The 10,332-nt window shown below is 42.4% G+C and overlaps 1 long non-coding RNA gene across 1 annotated transcript; it reads right to left on the bottom strand.

The window, feature by feature from the left end:
- Positions 1-5,153: 5,153 nt before the first annotated feature.
- LOC119215610 (uncharacterized) lies at positions 5,154-6,948 on the bottom strand. The gene is made up of 3 exons (XR_009942534.1): positions 6,354-6,948; positions 6,149-6,225; positions 5,154-6,061 (listed from the first exon to the last, which is right to left on the bottom strand). It is a non-coding gene; the product is annotated as an uncharacterized LOC119215610 (long non-coding RNA).
- Positions 6,949-10,332: the final 3,384 nt, after the last annotated feature.

Raw genomic sequence — 10,332 nt, 5'->3', positions numbered from 1 at the left:
ATCCTCACCGGCGTCACACTCACTCATTGGAATACAAAGACTGAAGGAAACATTATCTCATCTGCGCTCCCAGGTGCCTTTTAAAGAGATATGTCACTGCGGTACAGCAGTTTATCATTTACCACACGTGCCCACACTGTGCAGCTGTTGAACTCAATCGCAAAAACAACCCGATTTTTTATATCTTAATGAACTACACTCATTTGATCATCTCCAAGACAGAATTCCACCAAGTGGAACATGTTGAACTGGCGACTCGTCCTGATGTCCTTGTGCAGTTTGTTGTGCTCTCAACCCTCCGTCCTGTGACAGCTGTGTTTGAAGTGCCAACAATCTCCTGACATTTAACCCGGACGTTTTCCAAACCACAGTCTTTAAGAGCAACAGTGGTGGTCCTCTGCAGACTGTTATGTGCAGGGTAAATGTTGAGACGGAAGTAGCCTAGCAGCTACCAACATCTTCCGGGCACTATTAGTGCCTGAAGTTCTCTGTTTGCCACTGATGATGATGATGAATATGAACAAGGATTAACTTTGACACTCCTAATATATGAATATAGATATATCGAAATGCATCTAAAGTACATCCTTTGTAGCAAACCTTGCAAGGAAACATGTTGAGTGAGTGTTTTTGTTTGTAAATCTATGGCCATTCTTTTCAGGATGTCATTTTTCAATTTTGTAGTTATTAGTGTTAGTGAAGTGAAGTGGGAAAATAAACAGACTGGTGATATTAGCAGATCCCAGAGGCAGCCAATGTTCTGCTCTTGAACTTTGATTGAAGTGTGTCTGCTGAAAATGATTTTAGCTCCTGGAAATACTGCTGGATGAATCCAACAAGTGGGAGCGCTTTCTAGATTTCCCCCAATCCCCTTCTCTGAGTCAGTTTTCCTATCTCAACACATTTCTGCCTCGTTGGCAGCTTTTTGGAAATTGTGTGAAAACACATGGTTGGGTGGTTTCTTTTCCAAATCACCCAATAGACATCATCTCTCCTAGTCTCATCCTGCCTTCTGTCCTGTCCCACGAGACCACCTAATACTCTTGGTATTCGCCGGGAACCGCAAAGTTGGCGGTTTGAACCCTGGCTGCCTGTCGAAGTGTCCCTGAGCAAGGCACCCAACCCCTAACTGCTCCCCGGGCAAATGTAAACCATGAGTTAAAAATTCAATGTAAGTCGCTTTGGGTAAAAGCGCCAGCCAAATTACATGTAATGTAATGTTCTTTCACACAGATATGAGATGAGAGCAGTAAGTATTTCCTTTTTTCAAGAACCAGTCAATCTAGCTTATGCTTCCCAACCTACCACAAAACACCTCCTTTGGCTTATATTTTCACCTGGACTCCTCCAATTCCACCTTTTTGTAATGCCTTGTTCCATTCCAACATCAATCACTCAGCTCTCACTTTCCTCGGGCATCGCACACAGATTGATTACAATTCAGGAGTTCAGTGTAATGACAGGAGGCCAAGCTAATTTCTGAAGTGATAAATGGTGAGCTAAGTATCTGCAATCCACTGGGAGGCAAATGGTCTGGAGTGGCTCTCTGAAGAGTGGTCTCAGCGTTTAGTGCAGCAGTGTTCTCTGATAATGGTAAATACAAAGGCCGTCAAGAGCAAACATTCAAGAAACAAAGAGATAAAATATGTCAGAATGAGATTGCCGCTCCTTTTCTTTTGATAAAGAGCCTTTGAGAGTCAATTCAAATGGCAGAGCGGTGAATGCTAATGTCAAAATGTCACATGATGATTATGATGCAAAAGGGTCTTCCTCATTTTAAAACAATTACTGAATTAAAAAGAGCTCTTAAATTTGCAAAATTGCTTTCATGGCTTTATGAAGTAAAACGGATCAGTTCTTTTATGATGGCTTTAATTTGTGGGGAGCATTTTAAATCTCAATTATGTGATCGCTTCAATATTGAAAGCCGGTTCAGGCCTAAAGTTTCAGTACCTGAATAGAACTTGTGTGAAGAAGATATGTGGTTTCATTTTCACGCGGCTATCCGTTGCGGGCCATCTCATGTGGTCCGTCACGTCGCCCCTGCCGCTCCTTCCTGGCATCGTCGTCCTCCTGTGTTCCGTCCGTGTTCCTCTCCAATGCTGACAGCCGTTGGCTTTTTAGCATCCACCAATCAGCCACACCCAGCATGCACTTGATCCTTGCAGGTTGATTTGTAATTAATTCCAGGTGTCATGCCTCATAGGAAGTCTATATAGGCGGACAGCAGTCCGTGTAACACACAAAAATCACAAAAAAATGGCACAACACACTAATCACTGCAAACCTTATTCCATTCCTAATTGGCTGACATCCGCACCACAACCTCGTGCCCCTGCCTGATCTTTCCTCCATCCCCACCGCCTACCACAACATCAGGGAGGTGTTCAGCAAGACTCGGGCTCTCTCCTTGCCACCTCACAGGCTGCGCCATTGACATCCACCCCCGCGCTTTGTTTGATTCCAGGTGGTTATGTAACCTGTCTAGACCAGAAAAGGAGTCCATCGAGGAAAACACCTCTCAGTTGTTGAAGGTGGGCGATGATGGCGCATGGGTTATAATGCAATGTAAGTCCTTTTGAGTATTTGGTCACGACGTTTGGACTAATACCCGTGCAGTCTTACAGGCGTCGGTGAATGATTTAGTCAGAGATTTTTTAACCTTGTTGTATTTGTCTACTTGTATGACATTTTCATCTATTCTGCAAATCTGTTGGATCACCAATGTCCAGATGGTCCTCCAACACCTACTAGAGAACAAGCTGTTTGTGAAGGCGGAAAAATGTGAGTTAGACTTAACCTCAGCTTGGTTCCTAGGGTTCATCATTGAGACGGGTCAGGTGAGGGCGGACCCAGAGAGGGTCAAGGCAGTAACACAGTGGCTACTCCTCTCGGAAACGGCTCTAGCGGTTCCTGGGGTTTGCTACCTTCTACCGCCGCTTCATTAGGAACTACAGCTCGCTTGGAGGACGGTCGAGAGGTTAAACTCCCGCCAGGCGCGGTGGTCATTATTTTTGGGAGTTTTGACTATCTGCTACCATCCAGGCCACAAGAACACCAAACCAGACGCTCTCTCTCGCCAGTTCTCCCCCGAGGGTCACTTCTCCAGTCCTGTCACCATTCTCCTAGCAACCTGTGTCACAGCTTCCCTCACCTGGGAGAGTCGGTTTTACAGGAGACCCTCGCAGTCGGAGGTTTGTATCCCAGATCTGGACGGTGTTTGGCTGGACCCTTGGGGCTACCATCAGTCTGTCCTCCGGTTTCCATCCCCAGTCTAATGGCCAGACGGAGAGGCTGAACTAGGAACTGGAGGCCTCACTTCGCTGCAACCCTTCCAGCTGGAGTACTGGCAAACAGCCAGTAGGAGGACTTTGCCTTGTTCTGTTTCCGCTGATGACCAACACCTGTGAAATGTTTTACATTGACGTCACCTCTCACCTTGTAGTGTGCTATTTTTAAGTCTGGGATAGCCCTTTGCCCATCACCAACTTGGCTACTTGCAACAGGTAAACAGATGTGACCATATAGTTGAAATGTGTGCCGCATATAGCTCTTCAATATAGGTCAATCAAGAGTTAGCACCCTGCTTTGTGGTCTATTGGAATTTAAATGGACCATAATTTATTAAATTAACATTATGAAGTAAGAAGCATTCCATCAGAGCAGTAAAACATGAAGTTTCCTCAAGGTACTGCTTCTTGTCACAATTTGGGTCCATGCCCTGTTTTATTGTCTCTTGTGTCCTTGGGGTAATTTCACTTCCTGCCTTGTCCTGTCTTCCCCTGTGATTTTCTGCCATGTCCATGATTGTTTCCACCTGTGTCCAATCCCCTGCACCTCCCCTGTGTATTTAAGCCATGTTAGTCTCTTGACCCTTGCCGCGTCATTGCATGTTGTGCTCGTCTGCATGTTGTCACAGTTATCGTGTCCTCGGTTTTTTCTTGATGGGTTTTTGATTAAAGTTATTTTTTCGCCTCTAACTCTGCATCTGAGTCCTGCCTCTGCCTGCACCCACCAGCCCCGTCACTTCTGTTTTTAAGGGTCTTCACAATTAACACGATAGGAGATCCTCACAGCATGGATTATTATTATATTCTGGTATAATGACTCTTAATGGTTATAAAGTTGGTTCTGCAGAGACCCACTTGGTGCGCAAGCAGGGTAAACAAATGGTCCCGTGTCATTATGTAGTCTACAGATATCTGACCTTTTGTGTGAGCTTATCTTTGCTATTAATGCACTGCCCAGTCTCCAAGCAACATTCTCCATTTTGTCCTCCAAGAAATCAATCTCAAATATGTTCGCATCACGCTTAATCAATGCTGCTCGCTCTTTCTTCCTGTTTTTCCAGTTTGATTTGCATCATGATCACAATTTGATCTTGTTAATATATCTGCTCTAATTGGTCACTTTTTAATTCACAAGAAAAAACATTCCTTAAAGAAAGGCTCTGTTTCCGCAGGCAAGGTGTACCACAAATAGTGCAATTAAAACATCACATATTTATCCTGTATGTTGTTGACATCTACACCGTTATCTATGCTATTTTATTTGCATATAGAACATTAATGATACCGTGATACCATATTAATGATAGGATATCAATTTGGCTTCAGTATGTTATATATATTTATTGCAGTTATTTTGATTGGGCCTGTACACTGGCATGATGTATGCTTCTCTGCTTTGCATTGAAAGCTGACAATGTGTTGGTTAACACAATGAGTTTTGGTCAGTGACACAGTTTAATGCTGCTTGCTTACTCCTTGGAATCCCAAAAAACACTAATTATCCTCCAAATTATGAGAAACGGCACAAGGGGCCACTCAGTAAATCAGTGGTTGTCAAACTTTTCCTGTCACGACCCTCTTTGGAGACAAAAAAAGATGTTCATGCCATCCCGCCCAACAATATTGGACTATTCAAATAACATTTGATAACTCCATAATTTTCCAATAATTAAATAAATAGATTTGCAATCATTTTCAAATAGACCAGATTTTCTTCAATTTGAAAATGATGCAAAAACATATTTTTAGAGAAATGCAAATAAAGTTGGATCTGGGCAAAACATAACAAATATTTGTCAGAAAGTGGTTTATAATAATCAGTTTTGCACTAAATGTGCAACCGAAACAATATTAGTGCAGATATGTATGGACCATCTCATACTGATGAAACATTTTATCAGTGGCTATGACTGCTTTCCTCTACAAACTGTTTCAAAACAGGGTTGGGGACGTGATGCAGCCACTGAATACATTTTCAATGTGGAGCTTGGATATGTGTTTTGTTTTGAGGGCACAGCGCGTGTACTTTTGTAGGATCTCAATTCTTCTCAGTTCTCAAAGTTCCTGAAGTAAAAGAATTCGGAATTCCCCCTTGAGCCACACCTGTAAGGGTCGTTTCCCATAGTTTGAAAGCCACTGCATTAAGTCAACATAAGAACTCATTGAATGACTCCGATGTTCAGTAGATTTATGTCTGTGAAGTGACTGGTTTGCTTTTCATGGGCAGTTATATAAGAACATGGCTCTCTTTTTTTTTTCTTCCTTTATATAACAATAGCATGCTAATCTTCACTCAAGCATACACACTTGTACTAATTATGCATCTACACCTCTTGTGATAACTTGCTCTCACAATGCTCGCTGACTGCAATCAGTGGTGCCTTCAGGAAATCGTTAGACGTGACCAGCGAAACATTCTGAGGTGCAATGGAAGAGGAATTTACGGGAAGGCGTCGTCAGAGTATTAATGTATGAAGAATTATTTAAGTTGCAACCCAAGGTGAAAGTTGGTCCTGATTAAGAAAAAAATGAGTTACAATCAAATACCAAAAATCTGATTCATCTTCAGACAGGACCTTACACACATAAAAAGGTTCTTCAATGGTTCTTTAGAAGGCAGTGTGGTTCTACAAAGAACCATCACTGATGCATTTTATTAATGCATATCACTTATTCAGCTTATTTCCAGGAGTTTTTTGTGCTTTCTCGCCTCGCAGGTTGCTGTAGATCTTAGTTCCATCTGGACCCTGGTTCTGACCACTGCCGTGACCCTGCTGACAGTTGCTGCTGCTGCTGCTATCATCATCATCATTATTATCTGAATGAATCATATTACTGTCATCATAAACCAACATTACCTTTTCAGAAAGTCTGTGCTTTCCCTCTTCACAGGCTTCTGTGGATGGTGGTTCTATCTGATGGCGGTTCAGATAACCTACCACAGCCGGTTTGACAAATCAATAGTAACAACGTGTGAACAGTTTCGTTAAACCATTACTGGAAAAAGATGCATTCCTCAGTGCTGTTCAAGTTGGAAAGAAAACACTTATAAATCAAATTTACCAATGAATGAGGAGGCGGGTCCATGTCTGGGCGAGGGAGTGGGAGGGGGTCTTTAGCACTGTGAAGCGTGGGTGGTAGCGGAGGGGGAGGGGGGGAGATGGATGAAGTAGGATGGAGGGGGAGATGAAGGAAGGTGTTCTCACTGGTGTCATGCATGGTCTCCTTTTTCTTCTTTTCTCTCTTATTTCTTTGTCTCCTTGTCCTGCATCTTGCGCCTCATTTTGTGCATCTCTGTCTGCCAGCATCCGTCTCCCAAAAATGGCTCTCCTCTTTTATTTAAGTCGAGGCAGATATTCTCATGGACTGTTTTGTTGGCCTGTAAAGCTTGGATCCTGTCAGGAGAGGGTGCAGGTCAAAGGCAGGCAGGGAGGACTCAAACACAGATTTCCAAGAAATAAAGTGCTCTTTAATAATTACCAAACATAACCGACAGACCAACCTGACCAGGTGACAGGAAACAATGACGCGACAGGGGACAACAGGCACACAGGGCTTAAATACACTAGGGAGGTGCAGGTGATTGGACACAGGTGGAAACAATCAGGCAATCACAGGACAGGGCAGGAAGTGACGCTACCCAGGGACACAAGAGACATGAAACAACAAAATAAAACAGGAAGGAGAACCAAACAGTGACAGATCCTGGTAAAAAAGGATCTTTGAGATCAGGCACAACTCAATGAAATCACTGGTAGTGACCATCTCGTGGTGGGTCTTCTCTTGGCTCTTTTAAAGCAGCCAGAGAATCCCTCTCATTCATCAGCAGCTTTTATTCTGCTTCCAACTAACGTTTTTTGGCCTGCTGCTTGTGCATCTCCTCTTGTAGAGAAACATTGGTGGAGAGTCACCCTGTTACTTTAGATTCCAAAGACTATTGTTTTTAATCCTGTCTTTTCCTCCAGATTGTCATTGTTCTCATTGTTAACCATGAGTTCAGGACTTTTGACAGAAAGTTGTTCTGTGGTCTCGGTAAGCGTTAAACCCTCGTACTCCCTTATAATCTCAGCCAAAGCATCTGTCTCGATCTTCAGCAGTTTGTGTTCTGCTTCCAACTGGTGGCCCGCTGCTTGTGCAGCTCCTATTGTAGAGAAACGTTGGTGGAGAGTAACCCTGTTACTTTAGACTCCAAGGACTGGGGTGCATACATGGTTATCAGTGTTAAAGGAGCTCGGTCAACTTTCGATAAGGTAGTGAGGGGTATCTACCTCCGTCGTTGATGAGTCCTCTCTGCATGTTGTTGTGCTTCTCCTAATGTTGTGTGGGAAACATTAGATTGAGTCCACGGTTAGGTTTTAGAATCAATTTATTCCATTGTTAACATGACACAGTTCCTGGTAGGTACAATCCGGTGTGGCGTTCAAACCCTTTGCCCTTCCGGGTTCAAACACCTAATAAATGACGGTATATTAATTCTCCTAATCATGTTATTGGTTTCTATTTCATCTTTTGTGTTATTTACCTTCCAAGAGCAATATCACCCTTTTGGAAGGTGTGACTGTTGACAATTAATTAGTGCAATGGTAGGTTCAGGGTTAACTATTAGTCAGCCGCTGTTATCCAGACCTGGACCCAAAACCAATAGAGGATTCATCAGCCCATATAACACAATGTAAATCACATTAGGTAATGATACTCAGCCAATAAGATATGTGTATTCTTAAGTGCTTCCCAACCCAAACTACATGTACACACAGAGGAGAAGAGGAGGAAGTTATTTCATACGGCGTCATTTAAAATGAGGAATATGGTTATGTGGTGAATGGACAGGCTGTCATATCTTCAATCCTCCCACCGACATTACAGAACCAGTATGGCTATGAGACACTCACATCTTAAATGAAGGGACAGGTAATAAACACAAGAGCCCAATATGATTACCTTCATTTAGCGCCCAACAATGATGTCAGCATAGTCCCTATCTGGAGCTGAAACAAGGAGTCTAAACAACCGCAGGTTAACAGGTGCACACAACATTTCTCTTTTCAAAATTAAATAAATAATATCACAAATATCACTTTACCCTGAATGAACTGTATTTAAAGCTGCGGAACAATTCAGTTCAATTTAATTTCTTTCTAAGTACTTTTACATTTTTCAAACTTTTCAGTAATCTTTTAAATGAGCTTATGCAGTTCTATTTTTACTTGAATTATTTTAATGTAGATTTAGTAGCTGTAATTTTGTTGAGCAAAGGAAAATCATGATAGTGTGTGCAGTGTGTGCATTTTAGCACACTTTAGGGTCACTTTCCCCTCATGCCTTGAGGGCCCCATTGACCGTAATGGCTCTGCTGTTCCAGGCTATTTCAACGTGTCACATAAGTCTGCAGTTTTTCTTCCTGCATATGGAGCAGCAGTTGGAGCTTGGAGGTCCTTCTCGTTGCCACCGGCCTTTAGGTGATCCATTCATCGTTGAACCACCGATTCCCTTCACCTGCTGTTATTCTGTGGAAGCTCTTCTAAGATCAACTCCTCAGCTGTCAGAGGCTTCTACTGCTGCACAGCCCAGTGTGGAGGCTGATGCCGGCCAAGTTTACCCTCTGGCAGCTTCTCACACTTATGGCTTTTTTTCTTTTATGCTTTAAGGCTTAACTGCCCAAAATGACAACTCTATTTCCACCCTTGCGGGTGCTTTGGGTAACATCCTTGAAAGGGGCGGCTCCTTAGGGTCCAGATGCCAGGATGGCCACTTATCTGCAGCCAGCAGGGCTTTGGAGAACTGAACATTTAAATGCAGCTCTCAAACTTTTGCCCTTTTCAGAATTAATTCTGAATATCTTTTACAGCTACAAGATGCATACTTGTCTTGACAACTATTTATTAACTTATGTTAATTGTAGTTAGGAAAAAAGTTCTGCATTTTCAATGACTCAAGCTTCTAATTGTTTTGCTTTCTTTTTACTACCTGGAAGCACCAGTGGTGTGGCTTTTATTAGCCATAAAGTCTTTTTTTGTGTGTTAATGTAGGGCCAACAATTATCTGTCCTCATCTATGTAACTGCAATGTTGAAATCAGCCAGGGTTGCTTTTTAATGCAATTAAATGTGTCTGTTGGTAAGCAAGGATTGCTAATTAGCATTAGCTCACGTTCCCACGGTCGACCACGCATGCGTGACGTCACACTATTATTTTTTTAATGGCTGCCGATTTTGGCCTGTCGATCACGATTGACCTATTGGGCATCCCTGCTCTAAATGGACCATCATTTACAAATGACCATCATGCTGCATGAAGCAGACTTGAAACTAGAGATTGAGACCATAAAGTTTAGCCACTTTCGCATTGGTTTTACCATACAGAACTGGAGTTTGCCACCTGGATGAGCCCAAAGACAAGTAGCCAACATTGAATGTTGTGTCTTTTAGAGCCCCAACTGGAAAATGTAACATATTCTTTTAAGAGTCTGCATGGGACTTTTATAGTTCTTTATTTGAACAGAGAGAAAACGGACCCTGTGCTAAACTGCAAACCTATTTTGAGGTTTAGTCTACAAACAATGTATTGTATTTTAACATATAAATCTTACATTTGATAATGCAGTTGCAGGTTCCTTGTCAACAGCTCAACAACCCTTCTAACACCACAAACATGTACAGTAGCACATCCCAGCTACAAACTACCAGCCCATTTAGAGGCGGAATCTGATTATAGATTCATGTATTTACATATTAATGTCATTTCTCATTTCCACTGTACACCAACGCATTTGCAGTGTATACCATTGACCTTTCCCCCCCAATGTGTGGACTTGTAGTATCTTAGCTCTTTCAGTTTTTTTGGACATTTATCAGTGGGTGTCACTTTTCCTGACATGCGCTGATCTGCTATTTTAACCAAATGACCCTATTAGCTCATAAAACAGTAACTTGCCCTTTTCTTAATAAGCCAGTTATGCACTATATTAACAAATGTATTCTCTAGAGAGGTTTCAGCAGGCAGTGCTTTTTGTAGCATTGTTCACACTGATCATATAGACAGAA

Source organism: Pungitius pungitius, chromosome 16 (assembly GCF_949316345.1).
Source record: "Pungitius pungitius chromosome 16, fPunPun2.1, whole genome shotgun sequence".
In the NCBI taxonomy this organism is placed as follows: Eukaryota; Metazoa; Chordata; class Actinopteri; order Perciformes; family Gasterosteidae; genus Pungitius; species Pungitius pungitius.
The sequence above is the reverse complement of the archived record's forward strand: the minus strand, read 5'-3'. Positions and strand labels throughout refer to the sequence as shown.